The sequence below is a fragment of the Lepisosteus oculatus genome, chromosome 10 (genome assembly GCF_040954835.1).
Source record: "Lepisosteus oculatus isolate fLepOcu1 chromosome 10, fLepOcu1.hap2, whole genome shotgun sequence".
Classification (NCBI taxonomy): Eukaryota; Metazoa; Chordata; class Actinopteri; order Semionotiformes; family Lepisosteidae; genus Lepisosteus; species Lepisosteus oculatus.
This window is the reverse complement of record NC_090705.1, coordinates 23,119,361-23,126,917: the sequence shown is the minus strand read 5'-3', so window position 1 is coordinate 23,126,917 and position 7,557 is coordinate 23,119,361.

Sequence of the window (7,557 nt, the reverse complement as noted above, 5' to 3'; positions counted from 1 at the left end):
AATCGGTAGCGCATGTAAAATTGAAATTTTGCACAGTGTCAGTGGTGACGGTCTCAGAAGCCCCTATTGCTCAGTGGAGCTTTTCAGGAGTGGTAGACCTTGCCTGTGGTTTGTCTTTGTATGTCAAATGTCTTCCTTCATGATATCTGTTACACAATAGGTGCGTATGTATATGTGCTGTCTACATGTTCATATTGAATGTAGAGAATGGTGATTTTTGTTTGTGCATGTTTTTCAAAACGTTTATACAGGCTTCTGTGGGATCACATTTATCCTTCCTGATGCTACAATGTTGAGAATAGCTGCTACAGCTTACTGTATGTATGTCTTTAATTGATTTATATAGTCGATATAAATTTTGAACATTTCACAGACTTAAATGGGGAAAGGGACATTATTCAAACATGTCAGTGGGATAAGATGGTGGCTTAAAAAAGCAGTAGAGCAAACTATTTTGTGGGTGCAATACCAAGAAAATTGGTAGGTGCAACTGCTGCAGCTCCTGTAGCCAAAGTTAGACTCCAGTGCCCCTTGGTGGCTAAAAGTAGAATTGCACATGATCAGTTCTTTATTTTCTTTATGTTCTTTATTTATTTATGTCTGCAAAGCCAGGTTCAAGTTTAAATTTCACGTTTATTTGTCATTCCAGCCATATACAAGTATACAGTGGAACAAAATATTGTTCCTCCTGGTCCACGGTGCAAATACAGGCAAAACAGACAGGACACTGACCTAGACATTGTAGACAGGATACACATAGTGCAAAGTGCAAATTAGGAAAATAAATAATACAATATACTCAACACACTGGGGGGATTTAAACCCTGTTTCTGGAAGTAGATTCCAGGGTGTTGAGGAGCCTGACAGCCTGTGGGAAGAAGCTGTTACTGAGTCTGGTTGAGCTAGCCCGTATATTGTGATATCTTTTTCCAGATGGTAGGAGGGCAAAGAGTTTATGGGAGGGGTGGGAGGGGTCATCTACTATACTGGAGGCCCTGTTTAAGCAGCGGTTGTGATAGGTGACAGAAATGGAAGGGAGGGATCCAATGATCTTTTCAGCTGTTTCCACAATTTGTTGCAGGGTCTTGCGGTCTGAAGCGTTTTCCCAAACCAAACAGTGATACAGCTGGTCATGGTGCTCTCAATGTTGCTTCTGTAGAAAGTGACAACAATGGGCGGGGAAGGTTTGCCCTCCTCAGTTGCCGCAAGACGCTGCTGTGCTTTCTTGGCTAGGGAGGTGGTATTGAGGGACCAAGTGAGGTCATCTGTAATGTGTACACCAAGAAACTTGGTGCTTCTAACTGTCTCCACAGGGGAGCCATTGATGTACAGGAGGGAGTGATCAGCGTGGGCCCTCATGAAGTCAATGATGATCTCTTTTGTTTTGTTTACATTAAGAGATAGGTTGTTGTTTGTGCACCGGTCCACTAGTTGCTCCACCTCCTCTCTATATGGTGCCTCATCGTTGTTACTAATGAGGCCCACCACTGTCATGTCGTGCTGGAGATGTTATTACTGTTCCGATCTGGACTGTCTGAGGTCTCTCAGTCAGAAAGTCCAGAATCCAGTTACAGAGGGAGGTGTTAAGGTGCAGCAAGTTAAATTTTTCTGTCAGCTTCTGGGGGATGAACTGAAGTCAATGAAAAGCATTCTTACATAAGAGTCATTCTTATCCAGGTGGGACAGGGCCAGGTGAAGGGCAAGAGATACGGCATCATCAGTAGACCTGTTGGGGCAGTATGCAAACTGAAGGGGGTCCAGAGGGTAGGGAGTCTGGACTTTATGTGGCTCATGACTGGCCTCTCATGAAGCACTTCATGATAATTGGTGGGAGTGCCACAGGGCGATAATCATTGAAGCAGGACACGGCTGACTTCTTCGGCACTGGTATAATAGTGGTGGATTTGAAGCATACGGGGATGACTGCCTGGCACAAGGAGATATTAAAAATTTCTGTGAGGACGTCAGCTAACTGGTCTGCCTGTGTCCACTTTATATGTCCAGGCTGTGGTCACTGAGCCAGTCCTCTCTGTCCAGCCAAGTCTGCTGGTGTCACACAGTTTCTATGGATAGGTTGTGGTCACTAAGCCTGTCCTCTCTGGGCAGCCAGGTCTGCCTGCGTCACTCAGTTTCTATGTCCACTCTGTGGTCATTAAGCCTGTACTGTGCCAGGGTCTTTGTCTCCTTGTTGTCTCTCCCCCTAGCCAGATACAAGGATTTGCAGTCTTTTTAGGGTCTAGTAACATTCTCTTTTCTGTTACATGTCTCAGTAGGTGAGGTAGTATTGTCTGGCTTCTGCTGTGACTAGATTGACTCTGAATTGTGTTTTAACAGTGCTATCCTGAGGCTGGCTGCTGTTGGTACGACACTCATTTTCTGCTGTTTTACATGGTAAAGCTCACTTTATAGCTTCTGCGACATGGAGCAGAAATGAATAAAAGTGGAGACATCGTAGAAGGACTGATGTGTGGTTTTATTCTCAGGAGAGGCCACGTTCCGGACTTGTTTAACTGACATATAAATCACTGATTCCTCCACCAGCATCACCTTTGAAATTGTTAAGAAATATTCATAGCTGGTTGTTCAAGCACCGATACTGTAAGAAGCATTTATATCAGTGCTGTTCATTTCTCCACAAGAATGACTATATTATAGTCTTGTCTTATGTTTTTACTGCCCAATCTATATATCACCTTTTTATTTAAATCTGCTTTGGAGAGAGGATGCCAGACCATCATCACATATCCTGTCATCTTTGAAAAACAGACAGTGCTCAGCACAAATGATCTTTTGTCCAGATACTAGTGCTATAGAGAGATTGTTTTTCTAGCACATATACTGTACAGAACCACATTTCAGAAATGCCATCTGATCCGTTATATTCTATCTTTGAAAAGATAAGATGGAGTAAACCTTTTTATCAAGAAGAGGCCATTTGGCTCATCTTGCTTATCTGGAAGTTAATTAATCAGAGAATCTAATCTTGCTGTTTCTAGAAATGGACCAAGGTGGCAGATTCAGCATCGTGGGTTGCTCCAGACTTCCACAGCCCTGTGTAATGAAATGCCACCTGTTCTCAGTGTTACAAGCAGTTCCACATGTAACCTGTGTCCTCTGGTTCACATTTCACTGCTAAATCTGAAGAAATCCACAGGGCTTTTTTTGCAGTTTGGCCCCAGTTCTAAAGAAAAGGCAAGGGTGTGTAATTCTTGTCCTGGATGCCCGGTATGTCTGTAGGCTTTCTAGCTCTCTTTTAAGGAACAGCAACTGTAGATCTGGGAGAATTTTTTTAATTGGTCCAATAAAGCCATAAATTAGCTGATTTACATTGTTTAAAAAAGCCGAGCTGGAATGAAACCCTACAGATACGATTCCAGGAACAGGACTGGACTTAAAATAACCGTCTTCACTTCAGCCACTAGGTGGCAATGTTGGTTTTTAGATTCCAGAAAACCTCTAAGACTCCGGTCCCCAGAACAACAACTTCAGCAACGTGACTACAAGATTTTTAACAACAGCGGAGTCAGAGACAGCACAAGCAGTAGAATTTTTCTTTCCATTTTGAAGTTCTGCCTTGTGCTCTGAGCTGCGTCAAACAGCATAGTGTATGATGCAGGAGGAAGGGTGTAAGAGATTCTGGGGATCTCAGGCTGATGTTCAGTTTGTATAGTAGCTATTGATCCCTGCTAACCTAACACACCAGGACATTAGAGGCCAATGAGTTTTCAAAAACAGCACTTTTCTGATCAGAAGAATTATTTTCATTGGAGTGCTCTGGTAGCCTTTGGATGAAAAGTGCTATGAAAAAAACCTAGAATCATGATTAAAGTAGTTATTTAAATATGGACTTTAGAAAGTGTTTGAAATGTAGATGTATTTCCCACTTCATACTTTTTTAAAGTGATTATTCTAATCAAAACCTGAATGCTCAAACTAAACCATTTTTTGAGTGAATGTCAGTAAAAGAAAAGCCTAAATTTTATGTTCATGTGCACCAAATTACTTTGAATTTGCAAATTTAAACTGTGTATACACGATTTGTAATTCAATAAAATGGGACATCATTGGAAGGACAGGCACTGTATATTATTATTCTGTTCTAGTTGAAAAACAGTGTTGAAAGACACTGTGCATCTCGTCCTTTCAAATCTGTGTTTCTCTAAAACTCCTACATCACTTGACCCGTAGTGCGAGACAGTGTTCTGGGGTCAAGAGGGAATCTTTCAATCAGCTGTAACTGCAAACTGAACTTTATACTCTGACCAGGCGGAAGGACAGAGTGGTGGAGTAAGAGAGATTAATTTCTGGACATTTTTCTCCATCATATTAGCATATGAATGCTAGATTTATACAATGATGAGGCAGAAAAAACAGGGTCTTTTCTGGTGTGCATTCTTTTTATATAAAGTAAAAAAAAAAGTCTTTGTGAAAAAAAATTGAAAACACAACATTGTTTTTTGCAAACAGAAGGCCTCCAAACAACTTTGAAGCATTTGCTGCAGGCTAAATAAATTAGGTTAATTAAATTACTCAATAAATGAAAAAAAATATTAAAAAATATTATATGAACCGGTAAAACCTTCCCAATTAAAACTTGTGCTTTGAGGGTACCTGAAATCCTTCCCAGCTTCTGAAATTATCTCAGTGAAGGAATGTTTGACTGCCTCAGGTCTTAAATATACCTGTTCATTAACAAAGCCGGACCACTGTTTGTGCTTAGAAATGTTCTGTTTAGTGACTTCTAAATAAAACTACTCACGTTGTTTTTAATTTAAAAACCTACAGGGCTTCAATTTATTTATTTTTTTGGTTCCTTCTCATTTGAGCATTGCTGCTGGTGTCAATATTCAGAAAATAATGCTCTTCCCTCCACAGCCTTATTGCCATTGGTAGCCGACTGCTCTGTGAAATAAGCCTCTCCCTTTCTCTCTGTGGAGAGACAGAGTGGATATATTCAAACTAAACCCGTTTCAGTTTTTAACACTCAGCAGCCACAAAACGGATGCCCGCCAAAACAACATGTACTGTATAGACTCACTTCATATTTAAAGTATGTCCTTTATGAGAAATCCAATAAAAAAACTCAGTCTCATGACTGTTTACCCATGTGGTACAGTGTAATACAGCATAATTAACAGTCCACTAAAAACAGCAAGCACTAATACAGGCACGATGAAGCACTGCACTACTGCATTTATCTAGTAAAATACACTATCTTTGCATCATTAAGAGGGGGCAGGTTAGACACTGTAACAGCTGACCTTTCCTGCCTTTCAGCTGATTTCTTAAGCCTCCTCGGGGGCCGTTAATCAACACAATCAATCCTTAACACTTGTTCCAGCTCCTGCAAATTAGCTTACATTTGCCAGGGATATTATTTGCTCCTTACTTAGGCTGTTCTAATCGCCTTTACCAATTACTCCAAGCAGGCACGCTGCAGAACCCAGCCTGCTGTAATTGCACCGCTGTGTAATGAAGGACCCTGGGCGTACCTGCCTTAACTTAATCACCTCAAAGGGGACCATTAATTAACAGGGAGAGGATATTGTGGCAAAACCTTCCTCAAATTGTTAAATGTCAACTGTTTTTTTTTCCTGAGTCTCCTGCGTGATGGTGTGACACCCCTACACTGCATGTGGGGCTGGTTGAAAAATACTGCGGCTTGTTTGTCACCATCTTGGCTGCGCATTTTCTCAGACACGGGGTCATAGATCCATGTTCCCTGTTCTAGTCAGCACAGTCTTTCGTCTTATTTTTATGGCTGGTACTATTGCTTAACTATGAAAGTCCTCTCTGTCTGTACATTAGTACTGGACCTCAGCTGATCCGGAAGAAACTCAGCTCCCGAATTCATATAACCAATTCTATCACTCCAGTAACAGAAACATCACAATCTTACTACATTTGCTTTTAAAATGGTGAAAATCAATACAATCCTCCTTTGATGCATTCCAGCTGGTAAGAACATACATCGTCCTGGGGATTTTGCACATTTGCAGGCAACAATGTTATCATGGTTCAGACACAGTGTAAGATCCATACTCAAACCCTCACTTGTTGGCAATAGCTGGCTGTAAGAGTTTGTTGATGTCTGCCCTAGCAGAGCAAGAAGCTGTGGCTACCAAACCAATTTTTATCTTGTACTGTAGAGTCAGTTAAACAGCACCCAAAATCCCTGGAAGCTGTATGGAAACATCATTTCAAACCAGTAAAGTAAATAATGTAATGAGTAAGTAATGAGCCGTCCATACCAATTCCTGTTCATGTGTGCTTCTCAGTTCAGTTGTGTCTTTGTGAACAGACAGCTGTGGCTCCCAGGTAGACTTACAACTGTCCAATTGAGCATCACGGCCATGAACAGGTGGCTCATGACGATTTTTAAGTTTATTGCTAAAACTGTCATTAAATACAACAATATAGGGTGCTACTAAGTACTGACTGGGCAGGATGTGAAAGATATGGGTGTCTGTATTTGGGCTCTGTATTTGTACTTCATATATACTCATAGTTATTCAAAGTTATCCTCTATGAATTGGCTTCATCACTCTGCTCTCCTCCCCACTGATGGCTGATGTGTGGTGAGCATTCTGGCGCACTATGGCTGCCGTCACATCATCCAGGTGGGGCTGCACAATGGTGGTGATGGAGGGGAGTCCCCATTACCTGTAAAGCGCTTTGAGTGGAGTGTCCAGAATAGCGCTATATAAGTGTAAGCAATTATTATTATTATTATTATTATTATCATTATTATTATCAATTATTATTATTATTATCAATTATTATTTGAATTTACTAACCCTCAAGAGACTTATACTGATATTAATAGTATTGTACCTGTTGAACAAGACCTAAAGTGTTGCAAAAGAGTTGTCTTTCTGCACAGAACACCAACAGCAGTAATTACCTGCAGACAGTATTATTGAAAGTGCTGACAGACAATGGTGATAAGGCTGAGGTACCATGTATCCCCTAGGGACCACAGAGCCACTGGTGAGGAGGATATTCTCACTCTTATTGTTGTAGTTCTGTACTGCAGACTACAAGACAGATCACTGAGAACAGTGAAAAAGCAAGTTGAAAGATGGTCTTCAAACCAGGCCTTTTCTTAAGAGACACTGAAGACACCAACAGGCATAGAGTTCAGGCCAGGCCAGTTAACATCAGAGCTCAGCAAAATACATTTTAGCACAAACATCTGGGAAGCAAATCACCTTGAATTAGGGGAAGGACCAGTTTAGGAGGCACAGATATTACATGTAGTAGTTCAGGTGGGTAGCTGCGTCAGCATGCGTAGGCTACAAAGGAACAATTTGTGTTCCTCTGTGACAGATATTACGTACCTTTACTCCAGAATTTAGCACAGTGGATGAGAAGAGCCTTTAAAACTGAATAATTACTCCCGGCTACTTCAAGAAAATGCAAATTACTAATGATAATAACAATTATTATTTACAGAAAACACAGAAAATAAAGAGTAGAACATTGACAAAGACCCAAACTATTGAATCAAGAATTTATGCTTTATTTACAGGGAACAGAGACTCTTGGAGTTGTAGG